This window comes from Aedes aegypti, chromosome 2 (genome assembly GCF_002204515.2).
Source record: "Aedes aegypti strain LVP_AGWG chromosome 2, AaegL5.0 Primary Assembly, whole genome shotgun sequence".
Lineage (NCBI taxonomy): Eukaryota > Metazoa > Arthropoda > Insecta > Diptera > Culicidae > Aedes > Aedes aegypti.
Window position 1 is genome coordinate 197,450,792 of NC_035108.1, and position 22,906 is coordinate 197,473,697.

The window sequence follows — 22,906 nt, forward strand, 5'->3', positions numbered from 1 at the left end:
TACACATTTGTATAGCTTCACAATGTAAAGTACGTTTGAAAAATTCGTTATTAATTTACCTCTCACCATGCTATTTAGAAACAACGAAATCTTATAAAAAATCACTGAAATTTTATGGTTTTCACAAAAGTCGATGTAAATACGTGAAAAATAGAGCAATTTACGGCATATTTTGACCATTGTATTATGGACTATAAAAGAACATATCGCTAAGCTCAAATAAAAAATATAGTTTGTAGTTTTTACAAAAATCAGGGGTGGCACACTTGCCCCAAATCCCGCTACCCCGCTGATCAATGATACCTTGGACGACGGTACTCCAAATGTAATAATCCCAAGAGTACCGGATACCCCCGTTGATTTGACCGCTTTTAACCCCTCTACCGGCAGCTTCATTTTTTACCGCCAAAAAATATTCAAACAGCGATAACTTTTTTGTTTCTGGATATTTTCGCACCATTTTTTCACAAGATCTCAAAAAACTTCCGATGTTCCTTGGGGGACCGACATTTTCCATATATAATGTCTTTCGCGGCCATTTTGCTTTTGGTCAAGTTATCAAAAAAATAAAATGTGTTCTATACAAACCAGATAATAAGGAGCTTCTCTGAACAAAATCATACAAATCGGTTCAGTATTCTTGGAGAAATCTGAAAATTACGATATGAGGTTTTATTAAGTTTTCAAGTTCTTTATTTGTCCAGGGTAGTACCAGAAACATAAATGCTCGTAACTCAAAGACGGCTGCACCGAATTGCTTCATATTTTCACAACATACTCGCATTAATATATCATTTCGACGAGAGAATATCCGAATACGATAAAAAATCTATAGCCTGAGATATTTACGTGGGTTATGGCTAAGCGTCGGTCCCCCAAAGAATTTTGGAAAATCTTCGGATCCAGATTACCAATTATCAATATCGATACATATTCGAAAAGCAGGAAGAGTTTTTGAAAGAAAGGTGCAAAAATATTAACAAACAAAAAAATTATCGCGATTTGAATATTTTCTAGCGATAAAAAATGAAGCTGCCGGTAGAGGGGTTAATCTGAACACTTTCTAGTTTGCACTCCGCTAATTTGCTCATCGTTCAAATCGAAATAATTCGAACGTCATTCAGCTCACGGATCTGCGTAGAGCGGAGTGGAATAGTCACTATAGTCACCACAAGAAATATTATGCGTTCGGTGTAATGACCCATACGGGATAATGGCGTTCGGGATAATGGCATTCGGAGTAGTGTCTTAGAGTCATCTATGTACAAGGTATTTTGAAGAGATTCATACTGCAAAGGCTGGTCATCTTTATTCGCTTCTTCATCAGCTCTGCTTTGATAATTTGCACCTGTTATAAAACCTCAATAAACAATACCCGATACCAGGAAGCATCGAAATTGTTTCTTGGGTCAGTGCTGTAAACATTCGACATTTTGTGCGACGTCCGTTTCGTTGCCAAAGTCATTAGTCAGTAAATCAATTTTGTTTGGATCACCCTATGTCGCCGTAGGAAAGAAGCTCTAAATCGGTCAATTTAAGAGCTACAAAAAATACAGAAACAAATAAGAAAATTAGTTACACCATTTCTATGAAAACGTAGACCACCCTAATTTTCTATAACACCAAATAAAGAGCTTAACTAATACAAACAACTTTGTGGAAGATCGTTTTAGTCTAATATTTCATTCTAAAGCTCAAAATGCATCTTTCCGCGTAAAACTGCTTCCTGGACTATGACACATGCGTCGTGAAGTTCGAAAACATTATGCAGGAATGGTAGAGAAGAGATTTTGTATAACTTTATTTTAGAGAGTGATAAACACAATGGATTAAAAAAGAAATAAATCAAGTACCGTCAAATGGGGTGAAGTTGATCACTTTAGAGCGATTCTGTTCTGTAACTCCTAGTAGAATGCATGTTTAATCATTCAAATATTTTTCAAACATGTACTGGTTGGATATCTATCGAATTATGCAGACGAAATTTCAACGAAATGTTCTCTCCATAACAAAACATTTTTTTAAAATCAAAAAGTGAAGTTTTTGATTCCGGGGTGAAGTTGATCAATTATTGCGATAAGTTTCCTAAGATAAAGAGATATGCTATTCACTAAATTTGGGGTCACTGAATCTGGATCAAGTCTCAAAAATCTTACAACTTAATGATATATCGGTCAATTTTAAATTTGAATTTTGTAAAATACAGAATACACCACATTAAACGCCTAAAGGTATACAATTTTCTTTGAAATTAGCAACTCACACACAAAAAAACACATTTTTTGCTCATAAAATGATTGTTTATCCACAATGCATATTCTAAACTGGGTTCACAGAACATATCTGGAGTATATGAAACAGTTTATTTAAATGATGTCTTTATATAGCCTTGTCAATAGTCGATTTTTTGGAGAAGAACCCTTCAACAGTTCATCAAACATTTCCTAAAAAGTCTGTTTTTCCATGGCATAATCATCATGATTATCAAACAGAAGTTAGGATCATCAAGAGCAGCCATCAGGTACGCCACTAAATTGTGCTAATTGAAATTGAATCATAGCACTCTTGACAGTTTATACATGTGGGTACCTACGTGAATGATCAACTTCTCCCCACTGATCAACTACACCCCGAATTACGGTATACTCATTCAAAGTACATTACATTCAAGATTTATTGTTTTAAATTTTAAAATTAGGATTTTTGACAGTACTGCACATTATGGCCCATAAAAAAGTGCGAAAATGGTTCGAGATTGAATTTAGCCCACACAAGCATCTTTTCTATGCTTTTGTAGGTTAATGTATTTTCTGGTTACTAAAGTTCATTCTAACATAAATTTGCCATGTAGGGCAGTTTTTTCATATATTTTTTCAATGTACTAACAAAAAGAAGATTGGACGATTTCTTTCCTAAGAGTAAGAAAAGGCGTGTGATTATTGCATTGGTAGGTGTACCAGTATTCGCCACCCCGAATTAATCCGTTTTTCGAATTAAATAGCCAAAATTTTTTTAGTGTTCGTCAAATCGCTATAAAAAGATACGGAAACATAGCGTTAGCGTAGATTAAATTCTAGCAACATTCATGTTTCTTTTCAATAATCTCATTCAGACTGCTTTCAGGAACAAGGCAGGGGAGTACACCTTGTTACAATCTTGAACAAGAATACTAAAAGCATGAATATTGCTATTCCCGGCTACACCCATCTTTACCGTAACTTGGGATAGTGGAAGGATATGTTGATGTAGCACTAAATCAATGAGGGGCCACCGACTCAGCGTTACTCTCATAAGTGCTACAAGGATTCGTCTGAAAAGCTGGCGATAGATCAAGAGCGTTTATTGTTTAAGTAGTTTCAATTCAATCTTTTGAAACCAAAAGAGAAAAAAATATTTTATTTATTGTCTTCTACGTCCCCACTGGGACAGAGCCTGAATCTCAGCTTAGTGTTCTTATGAGCACTTCCACAGTAATTAACTGAGAGCTCACTATGCCAATGACCATTTTTGCATGTGTATATCGTGTGGCAGGTACGAAGATACTCTATGCCCTGGGAAGTCGAGAAAATTTCCAACCCGAAAAGATCCTCGACCAGTGGGATTCGAACCCACGACCCTCAGCATGGTCTTGCTGAGTAGCTTTTATTTATTGTATGAATAGTATTTCGCGTAAATCCCTTCGATTGTATGGCAATAATTTTTGCTTAATAGCCAGTAAAAAGCAAAATCGAACCCTTTAGGGTCATCGGATTGAATAATAAAACTCGTCAAACACTACTAATTTGAGTTATTCTTAGAAAAAAACAACGATCGACGGTATTGTACTCTAGAATAGCTGAGAAACAGGAAAGCGCTTTTGCACTAAACACCAGAGGACAACAAAGCATATACAAAATCGCGTAACAAAAAACTACAAAACAGTGGAATAATCAAGGATCGTCATAATATAATAGATATAACATAATTTGCATACTTATGCTGCCGCTATATTTTTTGCACAACCGTAAGAATAATGGACATCCGCAGATACTCTAGCACAGCATATTGTAATCCTGTGAAACTGCCAGCAAAGCCAACGGACTCGAATCAGACGCCGTTTTAACCGCTCCTTAGGATGCATAGAAAGTGAAAACTTAAAGGCACAGGAGAAATGAAATCTTTTAAAAACTTTTTTAACACAAAAAATATATCTATATAAATAAAAATAAAAATGATACGTAAACATTCTCAGAACCCCGTAAAGTTTGCTGAAAAAATAATAGAAAAAAGCTTAAAAATTTTGCTCCTTTAACGAAATAACGTAGGTGACGGAACGAAACAGTGACATATGGTGTATTTTCAATACATTTGGAACAAATCTCCCATAAAAACTTTGAACTGAATGCGCCATCTGGTGGAGGAACCAATTGATTTGAAATTTTGATAGACCTTTTTTTACCTCATGGCACATATCTAGAGGGTGACCTGTTGAGTTTTACAACTTTTTTGTTTAAGGGTCAGTCTATTCTAGTCAATAGTTTACAAGATATGAATTTAAAGAGTTAAACAAGGGTGGGGGGTCAAATCAAAAGGCATTAAAATTGAACTTTTTACATGTTTCAAATGAATGAACCGCATTTAACCAAAATTCGGTCGAAACCGGCGATGGCCGATTACCTGCGCTGTTGTCATATACTGTGGAATGACCCATACACGTATTTTAGTTCTGGTTGAATTAATCTGAGTGCATTCAACAAACTCTGATGATACACAATTGATCTACCAATTACCGCTTATCAACAATAGAATCTATTTCCATTTCCGATTCGCTATGTCTACCTAGCCGCTAATTGAATGTAACAGTTATTATAAAAGTTCAATCTCTCACTGTTAGTTCAAGCGAGATAATTTCTGACAAATTAAAATCTGAAATCGTCGCAATTAACAATCCGCACGATCTCATATTTCCAGACTAATTTGGTTAAAACAGTGGATGATAGTATCAATCTATGCTATCCAATCCGATCGTTGCGCGGTTCATTTACAATCGTCACTGCATAATGACGTGCGCAAGTAATTGATAGGAGTGTTCTTTCTATAGTCGCAGAGTTCACACTCCCAAATGCCGAGAGTAGCAGGGCACGCACTGGCTTTATCGCTGTTCAATGGTCGATTTGGTTGCTATTGTCAGAGCAAACACCTTTTTCAAAGTATTTTCTATTAAATTAGATATGAAAGAACTGCTGTTTTCTATAACGTGTTCAATTATTTGATTCGGTTGTTGAATCACAACAAATACTCTGAAATACTTTCAGCAGGAAATGTCAATTTTCCAATTTGGCTTCAAGCTGGACACTCAATGACTCCAGTCCTTCCAGCATTTGGGAGTTCCCTACATTTGGTTGTACTCTGCGAGGGGACCTCAGCATGAATGTATTGTTTCAAGCGCAGCATCTTTGCAAGTTGGACACACTTGTTACATGTGAGACAGCTTTAATTGGTTTAATTCTGTTTAATTGAGTTGAATATGCTGCCATTGCTATACGTGCTGAGTGAATGTGCTTAGTTTAGATGCTTTGCTCGAGTTAGTAAACCGCGTGTCACGATCTTTTGGGGAGCATTCCTACTATAGCAACAACAATAAGAATAGCAATTCATCAGCGTTTGAGCCGGTGGGAGGAACGGGTGCATCTTTATACATACGAGATGTGTGTTCTATTGTTGAATCGCGCGGTTCTGAACTGCAACGGGTTTCATTTAGACATGTATGATAAAGGGGGGACGTTTTTGTATTTTCGTATCAATTGATGAGATTGATGTTTTAATGTGGAATTGGTCGGGATGTCATAAATTCAAGTCTGAGTTAGTACTGCTTAACGGTCGTAAATTGATACGACGTGATTGGTGATTTCTTTGCACAAATGTCGTTCATATTGTCTTTTTATTCATGGTGGTTAGTGAACATGTGAGTCGCGCAGACTTTGGGCAGATTCCTCCAAAACACTAGGTGGTTCATAAACAATCTACAACACTCTTAAAACATTACTGGATCCTTCTTCTTCTTCTTGGCATTACGTCCTCACTGAGACAGGGCCTGCTTCAGTTATTAACTTAGAACTTTCCTTGCCAAACTTGCTATTTTCATTTTCGTATATCGTGTGGCAGGTACGATTATACTATATGCCCAGGAAAGTCAAGGAAATTTCCATTACGATAAGATCCTGAACCGATCGGGAATCGTACCCAGACACCTCCAGCCCTTCAGCATGGCTGTGCTTTGTAGCCGCGGACTCTAACCACTCGGCTAAGGAAGCCCTTATGGATCCTAAGGAAGGAATGGATCCTATTTTTATTAAAATAGTGCATTAAAAAGATCAAGAAGATAATTTTCAGCGTGACGATTTTTTACATACATAAGGCTGATAGAAATATTTGTTTGACTTGTTGTCCCATCGACCTCAAAGTCGGGTCGTAGTCAAAGTCAAATTTGTATCAGTCTAATTTTGGGCGAGTAATCCAATATGTGGAAAAATGCAAATTTGAATGAATCCAACCAGATCAAAGTTTTCAGGGTTCTATTTAGTGCTCCTAACAACTGTGGAAAATTTGGGTTCGATCGCATAAAGCGGGAGATCCCCCAGTAGCGGACACTTAAGCCACTAAATTCATAATTTAAAAAATAATGGTTTAATTGGTTCATGTTACCCATTCACAATAAATATTATCAATTTTGCTTTTTGTAATTTTTTTAATTTTGTAGCATTAAATAAAAAAATCAAAGTAAATATGATTTTTGACATAAAAGGTGGCTCAAAATACCGGACACAATTCGGAAATGGCTTAGTTTATTTTTTTCACACCATCAATTGTTTTTACCCCAGGAATAGGGTAACGTATATAACTTGGACATGCATATAGTTTAGACAGACTGGTCGTTCTATGCTAATTTCCAATGGTGAGAAATACATGTATTGCATTATTAATACACTATTCTACTTATTAACCCTTAAAAGGCGTGGACGACTTTGTTTCACGTTTTTGATCATATCTTTTGACTCAATAGACCAATTCTCAAAATTTTAACGGTATTGTGGCCTCCGATCTATGAACCTGTCATGTGGTCAAGTAATTATTGTGGTTCAAAAAGTGTCCACATGCGATTGCTAGACTTTATACATACTATATTCATATACGATCCCATAAATACATTCGAAATATGTTAAAATTTCACCAAGAATCACTCTTGGAATAGGAGGCGTACACTACATTTCTGGCCATGTATCCGGTTTGGCCACCGGTATCTAAATTCTAGTGGATGCATATGAAGGTACAAATAATCCCCTTCACAAAACCGTTAAAATTTTGAGAATTGGTCTATTGAGTCAAAATATATGATCAAAAAAGTGAGACAAAGTCGTCCACGCCTTTCAAGGGTTAATGATGACCATTTTCATAACAATTACAATTTGGCTTCAAAAATATCAAAATTGTAAATTGTATCAACAGAACCTACGAATGCGAGTGGATGTCCATTTCAAGAACATTCATTTAAAGCAATAATGGGGCTCAGAAATGGCAAAAGTTTAAAAGTGGCAATATGATGAAATATGTCTAAAATTCAAGCTAAGCTCATCTAAAATGTTAACATGATATAATTAGATATAATTTGGTCATCTGATTTGGCCATTGGATTATCACTAATATACACATCCCATAAGAGAAAAAATGCATAAGTCAGATGGAAACTCCTAAAATTTTATTATATGACCGTCTTTTTAAGAAACCATTGTATGAATATTGAGATAACGATCCTGTTTAAATTATATTCACATGAGGTTGTCCCAAATGTATATTTGGTGTCCGAAATGTATAACAATATTAATATTTACATGACATGTCATGTAAACATCAACTATATGTCATGTAAACGAACAGGAGTATGTGAGATTACGTTGCATAAAACAACAAATTACAAAAATCTTTAATTCAAATGACATTATGTTTACATAACATTAATGATGTTTACATGAAGTAAAATATTCACTATTCAAATAGAGATTTGCATTTACAAGATTCCAAACTTATATTCATATGACATTATGTTAACATAACATCAATGAAGTTTATAGGATGGTAATATTCATTATTTTTAACAGTGCTTATAACACAACATACAAATTTAAATTTCGATGCGCACAATCAGAACGAAACCAATCGCTCCAAAATCAGTTGTTAGGTGGAAAACTTTGATCTGACCAATGATTTAGATTATCCAGCCTAATACCTCCGAGGGTGCTCGATCATCTTTCAGTTTTCATCTTAAGAGATATTTCTAAAAAGTTACTTACACACAAAGAATTTGGTGAGATATTCGGTACATTCCTAACATGTTTCTGGGCAGTTACTTGTTAATATTTCAGGAGTAATCCCAACTAAGTTCTTGGCAATATACTTGACTATGTCCTTAAAATACCCATGGAAAACCGCTGAAATGCTTATCATTATTATTATGCTTATTATTATTGTTAAATTATCTGAAAATTTCTCAGTCAGTTGATTCTTAACGATTCTTGGTAGCGAAATAATTAGCAGGCGCTAAGCAGATTTATTGCAAAAATCATAGGTAGATCTTTGTGAATTGCTTTTGAGATCCTTGGCGGATTCTTATTGGCGAACGGCTGGAAAGACTCAACACTCATGGTGTCTGTAGAGCACCATCACTTTTCTACGAATCCAACAAACTGATTCAGATTTTGTAACGTAGGTATCAGAATAAAATTATGAGCCTATTGGAACATTCTACTTGTTGATTTCACAGTGTTGATGGGCGGGAAGAGGTAAAAAGTCCTCAAAGTAGATTTTCATGGAATGATTTCAATTAATTTACGAAGAGAGTCTTGGCGAAATTTTTAATGCTCCAAAGATGTTGTTTTCAAATATTTACAACAAGAGTTTCACGTTCACAATGTCTCCATGAATCAACCCAACAACCAACCAACCAATTCACTTCTGTAAAAATGATGTTAATGAGTTAAAACGAATTTTACTCAGGTTATTATTATAACCCTTTGCGTCCCTGACCTATTTTTACAACCAAATTTTCGTGATCTTTTGGCTCTAATTTCCATAACTTTCAGCTGATTTCAATGAAAGTTTGGCACAACATCATGTGACCTGTACTGGAAACCTCAGTAGGACAGTCGGCTCCGGATTATACGGATGTTCCGTGGAGTCTATCCGAAGGCCATTTGAAACATTTCCATAATTATTTTACACGGATCAAGCAAAACTACAGTGTTTTGAACTGAATAATTAATCAATAGTACAGTAGGGTGCGGCTATTTTTTCAAAAGTTCTCAAAACCAAAAAATCTTATGCTCTTCTAAATTTAAATCACATAAAAATGGAAACCTCAAATTTTGAGCCAGAAATATTAAGATTTAGAGGTTGCGCAGGCCAATTAAGAAGTTCTTAGCATCATTCTCTTCAAAATTAAATTCATGTTTCCTCTTTTTAATAAAATAACAATTCATGAATAGTCATCTAAATTCAAATCCTTATACATGCTTTTGAAGCTATTTTTGTTGTTTAAAGTGTGTATACAAAAAATTAATTGAAAATAGTTTTGACTTAGTTGGTGAACAAAAAGTACCCGAAAACATGATTTTTCAATAAAAAAAAAACAAATTTCTACTAATTGTCGATTTTTTTGCCAGAAATTATATGTTTACTGTTTAACCGAAGTTTATAAAGCATCTTGTTTTAACAACGAGGTGATTTTTACTTTTTTTAAATTGCAAGACTTTATTTGTTATGAAATTTATGAAAAAAATCGCTTCTAATTCCATTTAGAAGGTTTAGAAAATGAGAAAATCAGTTTCAGGTTCAACATTTAAGTGACAAAAATTTGAAAAATACCTTTCAGTAGAAAATTCATGTTTTTGGACAACTTTTGATCAATAACTAAGTAAAAACTATTTTTAATTAGTTTTTGCATTAAGGCTATGTATCCCGTCACTCGTTTTGGCAGCAATGATGACTTTACAGCTTGCAATTCTAAAGTGATAATACTCAGTCTTGTTAGTTTATATTGACTTGAAAAACTATCACTGTACGCTGATACTTTTTCAGCGGTGTCTTTTGGGACCAAAATTTGATCAGCACAAACCATATCATGCAACACATAAATCTTAAAGATTTTTCAACAGAAGTTTAAAGCAATGCATATTTAGTAATTGTATGCAATATACGGTCATTTACAATTACTTTCGGGATATCGTAGATCCAATTCCGGAACCCTGGAAACGGTCATCAATCCGAAGATTGCAAGCCATATCATGCGACGCACCAATCTTCAAGATTTTGCCATTTGATGTTGACTGAGTAATTTCTTGCAACCTAGGGTAATTTACAAGTACTCCGGGATGTACTTAAACTGATCCCTGGATATGGATTGCAATCATCGGATTGATGTCCTTTTCCAGGGTCCCTGAATTGGCTCCAGAACATCACGGAGTACTTGTAAATTACCTTATGTTGCAAGAAAGTCCTCAATTAACACCATCAGTGCACCAGATTCTGCTCATTGAAAGGAAGTTATGTGTTCAAATGTTAATTACAAAATAACTATCGTGTCGAACAATTCTGTTTTTATATCACAATTTAGCTCCAAGTATAGGTAATCAGCGACAAAATAAAAATAATTTCAAAAACTAATTTTGATGCACTCAATCAACTCAAACCGTAAAAAATGATTCAGTTGCAAAACCCGTCAAAAACTCGTGAAACCCGAATGTTGATGTTTACGTTAGAAAGGATTACTATAATTTTACCAAACTTACAAGGAATAATTGCCGTGTGTGAGTAAACTGTGGAAATAAGAGACAATGAGTCAAAAAGGTGAGTTGTTTAATTTTTGGCATGAACGGTTATTGGGACACACAAAAATACCTAGTGATCCCACTCACGAGGTCTTGTCTTTTCAATATAGAGAATTATTTTATCAAATAAAAAAAATGTCAGACAACTTCATTCGAAAGATTTGAATATTGGTAGAATATATCCGTGCGAAAAATGTTGGTTTTTGACACGAAAAGTTAATGTTTACACTAGTGAGCAGAAATGGGGGCATGAGCGGATACTGGTGCACTGATGGTACTCCTGGCGAAAAATTTTTAAGATTGATGTGTCGCATGATATGGTTTTTGCTGATCAAATTTTGGTCTCCAACTGCTGTCCCGGGGACCGGTTCTAGCTAGAATGGTTCCAAATGAGTTGAAAGAGTTGGAATATACTTTTGGTTTATGATTCAGTTCCAAACACTGTAGTTTTATTTGATCCGTGCAAAATAATTATGGAATTGTTTCAAATGGCCTACGGACAGATTCCACGGAACATCCGTATAAATCCGGAATCGACCGTCCGACTGAGGCTTACAGTACAGGTCACGAAACTTGAATAATGTTGTTGCGTTGTGTAAAAATTTTATTGAAATTTACTGTAAATTATGGAAATTAGCGTCAAAAGTTCACGAAAATTTGATTGTAATAATAGGTCAGGGGCGCAAAGCTGCACAGACTGACCAATCACGAATTAGACAACGGACAACACAAAACACCCAGTCCAGCGATACATTTTTCGTTTGACGAATTGTTTCCACCGACTGGAGTGGGAATCGAAGCCACGCTTTCACAATACGCCTAGACGATTGATGCCGCTAACCGCACGGCCACGAAACCAAGGTAGTATTCGCCAGATTTCTGCAAAATACTGATATAGCCCAAGGGCCTTGCTAGAAAGCCACATGGTCTCACTTAAAATCCGTAGATTATGCAAATATCTACTTAAAATGCTCAGTTAGAAATCTTAGAGACCATTAGGAATTTCAACATTCCACAATATTTCGCCAAAAATTCTCAAGATACTGCATTAACGAGGAACTTCAGAACTTAGGTAGAAATCACCAGATTATTATCAGCATCCTCTCAAAAAATCAATCAAATTGAAAAAATCCTCTGCGTACCGATAAGAATTCACAGGACTTCGCAAGAAACGCCTAGTAGACTGCTAAGAATCATTAAAAGTATTAGAAGGCCTGCTCCATATGCACCTTCCCCGCTGATTGGGAGATTTCCATCAAGGATCCTCAGATATGCTCTGTTGTCTTATGATTCCGTTGAAAATTGTCAAGGGGATGCTAGAACTAGCCAGTATTCAGTAAGAAATCTTTAAAATCTCACTCAGAATCTCAGGGATTCTTAAGGAAATCCCGTCCGCAGGAATCACAGAAGTCGACTAGGAATTCATTGATTGCTCTAAACCTTCAAGATACGACTGAAAACCCTCATAATTTGATTGATTGACTGATTTCGCAGGAATTTTTCGCTGGAATCTCTCCGAAAATTAGCTTAAAATTCACGGGTCGCACTAGGCCTTTCCGTTTGATTCGTGTGGATTCTCCTCTCGCTGATCTACATTAATCCTTTTTAGTTCCAACAATTGAGTGAGTGGTTTGCTACTATATATTCGTGTAAAATTGTGCATGGATGTGCAATTTGACATCGGGCTCTAAAACTCAAAACCGTTTACATTGAAAACATCGTTTTTGAACAAGTAGATTTGCTGGATTCAAAGTTCACAACCCTCAGCATGATCTTGCTGAATAGCTGCACTTGCCGCAACGGCTGTTTAAATCTTCTGATGACTCTTGTGAAAAAAAAAAATAACCGCCAAATACGACATTTTACCTAGTTATAATTATATTGAACCAATATTTTTCAATAAAATTCCTCGCAATGCTCTTAACTGCCGTATGCAACTTAATTGTCTAATATGAATATACAATTCCATCGACCATGGAACAAGACTTGTTGTACTTAGCATGCTAGAGCGGTAGTTAAGGAATCTTCTAAAATTCTACAAGTCCGTACAGTTGACTGGGAGATACCTACTGTTGTAGTTTTTACATCATCTATAATTTGAAGATCTGGCTGACTCTAGGCAACACAATAAAATGTTTCAAAACAGTTCAGTTAATTACTCACAATTGCTTTCGACGTAAAACAAGATTCAACCGTCTCGTGATTCCAGTAGATTCGTAGAAGAGTAAACATTCACTTGTGATGGATGATAACGGCACTCCACATTAAGACATTGAAGCCAAATTCAAACACAAAACTTCCGTTGATATCACCTTTATTCTAAGATAACGGATGCTTCCACACATTTCTTATCACTAATTTTTGGGTGCCTTGTACGTGCATTAGTAATCAATTTTTCGTCAACCTTCATTCTTTGAACATTTTCTTTGTGAAGCATGTAATAGCAGATCACATCCACAACTGGAGCATCCGTACGAGCCTTTTCTCTACGACTATTATTCTCTTTTTCACATTTTATAACTATTAATCCGTTAGCATTACTTAGCTAATTATCGCCTCCAGCAGCGTACCTTATCTGGTGGTTGTTTTCCGTACTTGATAATTCCACTCAATCATTGAACACTACGAAGCTAGCTTACCGGCGGGATTCTCGCGCGACTATTCCCAGTTCCGATCGATTCCGTTGTCCGAATGATACTAAATCAGTCCAATTTTTAAATTGAACGGAAAGACGTCGTCACTTCTATGCGCAGTCCACGCTACAATCGACCAGGCGGCCGCGCATTTGCAGCTCAGGCTGTTTGTCTGAACTGGCCTGTCTACTAAACTTAAGCGCGAACGCAACGCACAGTGGCTCAAAGCTGTCCAAAAGTCGAAAAATTAAGTTTGAGAAGTTGCCTTGAATTTTTTCTTTTGTTTTATAATATTGACTATGAATTCTTCAAAATTTCAGATATATTGTAGGGTTAGTAGTGAATGAGTACCTTAAAAATAGTCACTTGGAGACCTCTTGGCTGGAAAAGAGACCCAGATGAGACTTAACAGGAACTAAAAAACAAAACGAAATCTAATAGGAGCCCAGGAGATAATTGCTTAATTCAGAGAAGATATTTCTCTAAGATCTAGGACTTTTTTTTAGAATACCTCGTGACAATATTACAAATATTACTGCTCGTATTACTATATGCGTTTTTTTTAAATTATTTTCTCTAAGAACTTTATCAGAAATTAATTCAACTATTTGCTCAAATCTGCAGATAGGGAGCCGGATCCTATTCTTGGCACTTTAGATTCATTTCGGCAGTGTGGTTTTTTGAAAGCTACTGGGCTCATATTTGGCCACAATATGCGTCGTATTGAAGTGCTTCTTATTGCAAAGTTTCAGACCATTGAGCAAAGGAAAACCCTTATGCCAAAGTGATCAAGTAGCTCTGGCCCCTATTAGTGATTATTTCCAAGAATTTTATTTAGAATACCTCGAGCATCTTGGATTTTCCAAAAAATATCTACAGAAATGGAATTTTTCCGAAGATTCTTCCAGAAATCATAAACAAAATCATTGAGAATTTTTTTTTAAGAAAGTCCTAACTCTTCCAGGGTCTTATTCAGTGATTCATCCTTCGATTTCCCTAGGACAGCCTCTAAGACTCCCGGTCAGAACATCTTCTTAAATTGGGACTTTTCTTAGCCGACTGATTAGAGTCTGCGGTTACAAAGCAAAACCATGCTAAAGATGTCAGAGTTCGATTCCCAATCGGATTTTGACCCAGTGAGATCGTAATGTCAAGAAGACGAAAAATCTTTCTAAAATCAATCAAGAATCTTCTCAAAATTATTCAATCTTCAGAAATACCTCCAGGGGTGTATAGTGATTTCCTATAAAATTGTTCTTCAGCATTGTTCTTCTTCCAGTGATTCTTTGAGATTATCTCTCTAAGATTTCTACAAAAGTTCCTCCCAAGAGAATTACTACTTTAAGATTTTCGCAAGTAAGCCTAGGGACATGTCCAGGTAATTTTTCATAAATTATAAAATAATTGCGGATTTTCTTTACAAATAACTCACGGTATTATTTTTTCAGAAATTTCTTCTGTAAGTAAGCTGCAAAGTAATATTTGAGGAAATTACTGGTGGTAGTAGCCAGTAATGCATTTCAAACTGAACGCGATCCAAAAGTGAACTGAACGCGTTCTAATTTTGCACGAGAACGCAGCAAATAGTGAACTTGCGTGCAAGATTATGACGCTGCTCACGAACGGCCCGTTCACTTTAAAATGCACAGTGAAGCACAAAACCGTAAAACACTAATTTAAATAACAATGAATTCATATCACGCACTATGTATGGGACCTTAAGTGTTTATTGACATCTTTTGCAAGTCTTTCTGCTTTTAAACATGTTTTAAAACTGCCATGAAAACAATTTTCCTTTAGGGGGGCCTGTAGCCTTGAGGTTACGCTTTCGCTTCATAAGCGGAAGGTCATGGGTTCGATTCCCAGCCCCTCCACGAAAAACTCGTCCAGCCTCTTCGCAGGCAGCTAGCCTTACTAATAGCAGAGCTCTCTCCTACCTGCTTGGTGTAAGAGTAAAAGAGTAGGAGAGAGTGAAAGTACATGTAAATATAGATAAGTTGAAAATAGATCTGTATCGATAAAGAAGCTACAGGTCAACTGAGTCCGGCACAGTAGTGGCCACGGAAAAAAAATGTATATAAAAAAAAAATTGTATATTTCGGTGTGTTTTCAAACTTCGTGGATATTGTTCCTTCCGAACTGCTGTTTCTGTTCAAAATCTCGAACAGATCTGGCCAAACTTGTCCCATTCGAAATATAGCCCTAATCCTTTGCGCGTTTAAGATACCGTAAATTCGGGTGAAATTGATCAGTAGGGTGAAATTGATCATCGTGTCACACGATTTTGTTTCTTCCTAAAGGAGCACATATATCAATGTAACTTGCAGTGAATGAACGTTGTTTGTCGTAACTATTGTCGAATTGTGTGTTGTGAAGTTTTTTGCGTTAAAGAATGCTTATTTCTATGGACATAATGTAATCTTTCAAAATCATCTACGATGCAGTATTGATGAACATCCATAAACTTCTATTTCTACCATGTTCAAGTATAAACATGAAAGTTTGTGGGGATGCTTAAGATATGTCTACAAATTAGATTTTTTCACTTTTCAACTCGTACCAATTTGCTCATTCGGTTGAAATAATTGAGTTTCTCTTAAATATCAAGAAATTGCATACATTTAGGCGTTTTTCGCGTAACTCTTGAAATTTAACTATTATTTTTTTACAAATATGTTATTGCTAAGAACTTAGCAAGCATATTCGGATTCAGAGAGCACAAATTTATTATTTAGAGTTGTTTTAAAAACTAACAATAATCGTATTGACAAGTGATCAATTTCACCCTGAAATGGGAACCTTAGACTTTTTGTTTCAAAGATATTTCTTAGCACTTAAAAGAGGCTCACCTTCGTACTTTGTTTCCTAAATTCAGCTGTTTGGCATTGTTTGCATTATAGAAAACAGACAAGAAAAACCGTGATATATGATCAATTTCACCCGAAATTACGGTATCTTGGAAACGATTTCAAATGATCATATACCCCTTACTGGGCTACAAATGTCTTATAGTACTCGATGTACTATGGCTTCATTTGCGCATTTTTGCACCAAGATATTAAAATTAGTGTTTTTTGTAAAAAAAGAGCTCAAAGATCGCATATTTTGGTTATACTCAATTGCTAAATTCAGAAACGACAAAAAATTAGCCTGAGATTTTTTACTTCAAAATGGTATGCAAATAATAACGTTTCAATCAATTTTGATGTTTATACGGGTTTTTTATTTAAAATAAAGAACTAGCTATGCTCATTTCAATCCAATTCTGATAAATGCACCGGTAAAAACATTTTTTTTTGTTTCAGCGACCAAATTATCGGCGTTAAGTCAGCGGGGACCAAGCACAAATTATCAGAAAATGGAATTATTCTTTCATTAGATGCGGAATTACCTTACCTCCATTTTGACCATGTCAGCATTTAATGATTGTTATTTTCCTAGAAATTGTTCAGTGAACCAACTCACTGAACGGTGGGCTTCAGTCAGAGTGGACCAAGTACAAATAGTCCATCAAAAAATCGTTCTATCATAGATTTGGATTATGATTTTTAATGATTATCACTTCACATTATATTGTTTGAAAGTAACACAAAGATGTGTAGAAATATTTATTAAATATTAATTTTTGGTTCAAATTTTAACGAGTTTAAAAATTACAAAACTTTATACTTTAAGCCCATTTTTCTCAAAATATGAAAAATGTTACTTGCTTCACTCTGACTTAACGCCGACCAAATAGCTTTCAAATATCATGATTTGTTAATGAATTAGGATTTTTGAACTATTCGAGTGAGATTTGAACTTCTGGCCAACATCTGTAACTAGTGCGGCCACTGTGCAATGAGGAGAGCGCGAGACTACCTATTTTCCACAGCGCTGATTGTTGATTGTGTTATGTATGCAGTTAAGCTTGGCAGAGCAAACCACTCGAAACCATGATGCGCGCTTGACGTGCGCCCAACGAATTCTGGCTTACTTACGAACGGAACGAGAATACGACGACACTCGATTGCGGTTACTCGAACGATATTGTTTAGGTACCTGGAATCCGTATTACTTATTGTTTGATTCCATTTGCCAAGCATCGACAGCTAGACAGCATAATGTTGTAAGCACAGTAATCGACCATGATCTTTGACTACGTTTACACAGTTTCCACTGGCATTGGAGACATAGTTCGATGAAAAATTGAACATTAGTTCAGTGTTGACCAGACTCATTTCCCCGAAATTCGAATTGTGAAGCCGTGAACTGTTATAACTGTGCGTTGTATTCCTGAGATGGAGGGGGAGGTGGTTGGGCTTGAGTGTTGCACATGGGATCAATAGAAATATTAGTAGTAGAACGCTAGTGGCGCTGTTGTCACAAAATTGATTTAACTAATTATTACCTTTAATTGTAATTTTTCATTAATTGATCGATCCCACGCAACAGAGAATGTTTTGTTTTGGCCTTTGACACTTTGAGGCCCGGTACTCACGCTGTCACATCGCAGCAAACTAGATGTTGGTCACACGAACAGCAGCGACATTAGCATTCTTAGGTTAATGCTTCTACTATGGGATCCGACAGTTTCGATCTCGGTGGGCCGCAATTCAAGTTTCGGTGAAATGATTCGCACTCACTCACTCACTCATTTCATTTCACCGAAACTTGAATTGTGGCTCTCTGGGATCAAAATTGATCGATTTTGTGTGCAGCACTCAAGCTTAACCATCTGCTTTTCTATCTTAGGAGTATAGAGCATGGTTGTAACAGTTCGTGGCTTCGTAGTTCGGAAAATGTTATTTTCGGGGAAATGAGTCTGAGCAACACTGGATTAGTTCAAACAGAAAGAATAAACTTTTTTCGTAAGAAAGTACCGTTGTGATTCATATTACGGACATTTAAGGCTTCAGTGTATTATATACCTCATCAAAAATCACATCAACATAAATATTTCTGTATGAGTGCTCCTCTACATCAACTCTTTGAAATACTTAACTATGGAATAGTGCGTCAAGATTTTAATTCCACAGCATGAATAATTTTAAATAAATAGAAATGTGCGGATTTTTAATAATTTTTATTCCGTACGCTTCCTTACCTTTGAACAGCGCATGAAAATCATAAAAATAAAAGTTAAATCATCAATTATAAATATTCATATATGGTCGGGGTTCTGCTAAACCGCACCAAGTGCCAAAATCTTTATTCCGAGATATTTTACTTTAAAGTCTTTTCCTGTACTAGTTTATCGCGGATGATGATTTTATTTTATTTATCGCTCACATGAGATTAACAGTATTAAATAAGTACACCGAGATTAAATATACTAATAAATCATCAAAAATAAACTATGTAATTGGATTTCATTAAACAATATGAAGCACTCAGTTCACTCTGGCTGAACAAAAATTGAAAAATATGATTCTTGGTTCAGTATGGTTGGATGTGTTTCACAGTTTTCAACAACACAAGTAAAATTGGAGACAAAGGATGTTTATCATCACCGTGCATGTTGGAATCCATGTCACAAGTGTTTATGGGAAGGATTCGTATGTATTGAATCAAGGTTCTCACGTGTTCATACATAGATCCTAATGATCGAAGAAAACCATGAATTCGCTCTGCCAAAGCGCACCAAGTTGCTCCGATTTGGTGCTCCTTTGCTGATCAAGTTCACAGTCCAATGCGTGAAGTGTTCACCAGGAATCACCATCTTTTCAGATGTACATTGACCTGCTGATGTTTTTCTGCATTATAAAAATAAGCACAGAATCTAAAAGTTGTTTGATTTCCATCACCATCGGATAGAACACCAGAAAAAAAATTTCACCGTGATTCGAACTCTTACCTTCTGAGTGGTAATCTAGTGTGCTACCACTAGGTCATCTTCACTTCTTGAAGGAATGGTGATAAACTTGAAGCAAGTAATGTGCAGTTTGTTTGACGGGGTTTGATGGCGATAATGCCATTTTCTGAACAACTAAAGCGCACCAAGTCCACCTGAGTTGTTCACACAGCATCATATTAAATTAATTCGTTTTTTCATTACGGCTTCTGTGTGGTTTGATAAACATATTATATAACAAGCTAGTGCAAGTATGTATTGCATGTAAATGCCTTTACTCCATGTCTAAATGTGATTTTCAGATAAACAGTACTTAGTGCGGTGTGGCTGGATAATATTTGAAAGAAAAAAGATCAACGCCACCGGAGCTATATTTTATTTTATTTAATTAATTGCTGCCCAATTTCACTGGCCTCTGTTTCTATGAGTTGCTTGGAATGGATAAATTGTATGAATATAGAAGGAAGTTGAAAAAATACAGCTTTATATCTGAAAAATGAATTCCCTCTGATGACGTGCGTTGGTTTATGGTTCGCTCTGGCTGAACAAAATTACAGTTTTACATGTCCATCTAAAGAAAATTTTTAATGTAAGATTACAAGGGACTGTTCAAATTACTTGATATTTTTATGGTAGAAAGGTAATGATTATTTGAATCCTCTGGTGTAAAAAAGTCGATTAGGGAAAAAATGGCACTTGGTGCGGTTTAGCAGAACCCCGACCATATAGTAATGGAAAATGCTTATTAAAACGGTGGTAGGTCATTTGGCATATAGTCGTTTGACATAAAGCCGTTTGGCATAAAGTTGTTTGGCATAAAGTCGTTTGGCATAATAGTCGTTTGGCATAACGAGTCTGAAACCAAGAATTTCTCAATTTTTAGTTTTTACGTTTTTATTGAATCTTTCTGATGACATCAGGCTTGTTTTGGAGTCAATAGGGCGATGTTCAAAACTGAAAAGGCAATAGATGGCTCTTTTTCAGTGGTAGTAAAAACAAAACCCTGAAACAAAGAAAGCACCACGGAAGATGAACTAAACACAAAAAGTTATGTATTCACTTTAACCTACTTACTTGATTTCTAATCACTACTTTTTTGATCCAGTTTTCTAATTGCAAGTAATTTACGTTTTTCATTATTTTCCATACGTTTTGACAGTTCTCCGACTACCATTCTTCCATGCGCTTGTGTTGAAAGTTTGAGAAATTTGAGAATCCAGCGTAGCGCGATCAGTGGGAGGTTTACAAACAACAGTGTCGTCGCTCGGCGGCTAGTGAAAGAAGCTGAATTTTCGAAAGGTTGTTGCCTGTACTTTTTGCCGCTGGCGCCAACTGTTAGCGTTTAAGAACGAAATAAACAGTCGTTACCCTATTGATACAAAATTACACTTTATTCAACAATCATTCGCTCTTGATTGAATTTAAGCATATTAGGAAAGTTACTGCCAATAGTATTTTATTATTTATCCAGAAATTACCCTTCTTTCAAATATTAATTCTTTTGTGTTTCGCTATAGGAACAAATTTTTGCACTGAAGATTTTTATATATTTAGCACAAATTTGCCCTTCTTTCAATTGTTCTATTTTTTTTCTAAATATGATGTAATCATAATGATAGATATGAAACTGTTGATTTAAGATTTCAATAAATTTCTCCTTCTTTTATGCATAGACTGTTGTTTGGAGCTATATTTTTTAAGTATTTTTTTTTGTTTCCAAAGAGCGGCAATCGATAACATTGATCTGCTCAAATTATCAGCGAAAAGAGAAATTGATTACTGCAGTTACTTCGATGGGTTGTGCTACTTTCCCCGAACGCCAGTTCCACGAATACCAGTTCCCCGAATATCCCGTTTCACCGACTAGCCCACTTCCCTGAAAAGTTATTAGCACTCATAATTGTCGTAACTTCATACATTTCAGGGTGGTGAACGAACTGACCATCTGATATGCACCTTTCTTCTTCTTCTTTCTGGCGTTACGTCCCAACTGGGACAAAGCCTGCTTCTCAGATTAGTGTTCTTATGAGCACTTCCACAGTTATTAATTGAGAGCTTTCTATGCCGACTGACCATTTTTGCATGTGTATATCGTGTGGCAGGTACGAAAATACTTCTATGCCCTGGGAATCGAGAAAATTTCCTTTACGAAAAGATCCTCGACCAATGGGATTCGAACCCACGACCCTCAGCATGGTCATGCTGAATAGCTGCGCGTTTACCGCTACGGCTATATGCACCATTCTTTATTTAATTGACGGTTCTTTACTTTAGAACCTGCCAATATTCAATAGAACTTTTTTTGGGACAAAAGCGTGAACTCCTTCCGAAATATGCTGGAAGAAATATTATTTCAATCACAAATTTTCCCTTCTCTCGATAATAGACGGTGTTTTTTATGTACACTTCCAAAATTAGAATTTATATTGAACCGTTGAAAAGTTTTGCCACAAATATTTTCTTTTAAAAATGTGTTGTTCAGTTGAGCTAGCTGTGAAGAGATTTTTTTGCGTTAGAGCCTTTGCATTAAGTCACATTGATAGATCTTTGGATTGCAGCTTTTGATATTTTGCAAAAAAAAATCCATTCTTTTATCAAGTAATTTTCATCGAGTTTTACGTCCAATCTGGGCGCGGTAAATGGCTGGGCATGGCGTACCATTGGTACCTCGTGTACCTGTAGGAATAAAATAGACCCCTTTGTGCGGTCTTTAGCCTCTTGCCTAGCAACTCATATCCCTACCTCCTCGTGGTACTGGCCGGGGTACGAGTAACCTTGGGGAAGATCGGGTAACCAACCCCCGGTGGGAACTTTGCTCGTATGCTGACAGGGAAGGGGGGGTTTGCTTTTGCTTTTGCCTTTGCAAACGTGGAGCGTCTGTACTCCATGTTAGGAGCGGCTCACAACAGCGTCTGTTCCCCATGTCAGGGGCGGCTGATCATCGTCCGAGTGCCAGAGAAGGACTCTAAGCTAAACTGCGCACTATGGCCCTCCGAACATTTAGGGGGAATGGTCCTCCGGAAATCTAGGGGGTTGGTGTCAGTCCCTGCAAGCCAACCGTAAAACACATCAGCACAGGAACGTCAACGAGAGAATACGGACCGGAACAATCGGCAAAGACCACAGCGACGAAAAAGGACTAGCGATTGGAAACTCGGTACGTGGAACTGCAAATCTCTCAATTTCATTGGAAGTACTCGCATACTCTCCGATGTACTGAAGACCCGCGGTTTCGACATCGTAGCTCTGCAGGAGGTGTGCTGGACAGGAGCATTGGTGCGAACGTTTAGCGGTAATCATACCATCTACCAGAGCTGCGGCAACACACGCGAACTGGGAACAGCTTAGTGCAGTGATGGGTGATATGCAGAGGCGCGTGATTGGGTGGTAGCCGATCAATGAACGAATGTGCAAGCTAAGAATCAAAGGCCGATTCTTTAACTTCAGCATAATCAACGTGCATAGCCCACACTCCGGAAGCACTGATGATGACAAGGACGCATTTTACGCGCAGCTCGAACGCGAGTACGACAGCTGCCCAAGCCACGATGTCAAGATCATCATAGGAGATTTGAACGCTC

The 22,906-nt window shown here is 36.5% G+C and overlaps 1 protein-coding gene across 3 annotated transcripts in view; it reads right to left on the reverse strand.

The window, feature by feature from the left end:
- Window positions 1-13,629, reverse strand: part of LOC5578856 (leucine-rich repeat-containing G-protein coupled receptor 5) — a 43,016-nt gene extending 29,387 nt beyond the window's left edge. Inside the window, exon 1 of one of the 3 annotated variants that reach the window (XM_021843652.1) lies at window positions 13,430-13,629. The gene's annotated coding sequence lies outside the window, so the exon portion shown is untranslated. Of the gene's footprint in view, window positions 1-12,929; window positions 12,949-13,022 lie in introns of those variants that run through there. The other 2 variants (XM_001664013.2, XM_021843653.1) reach the window with 2 other exon arrangements.
- Window positions 13,630-22,906: the final 9,277 nt, after the last annotated feature.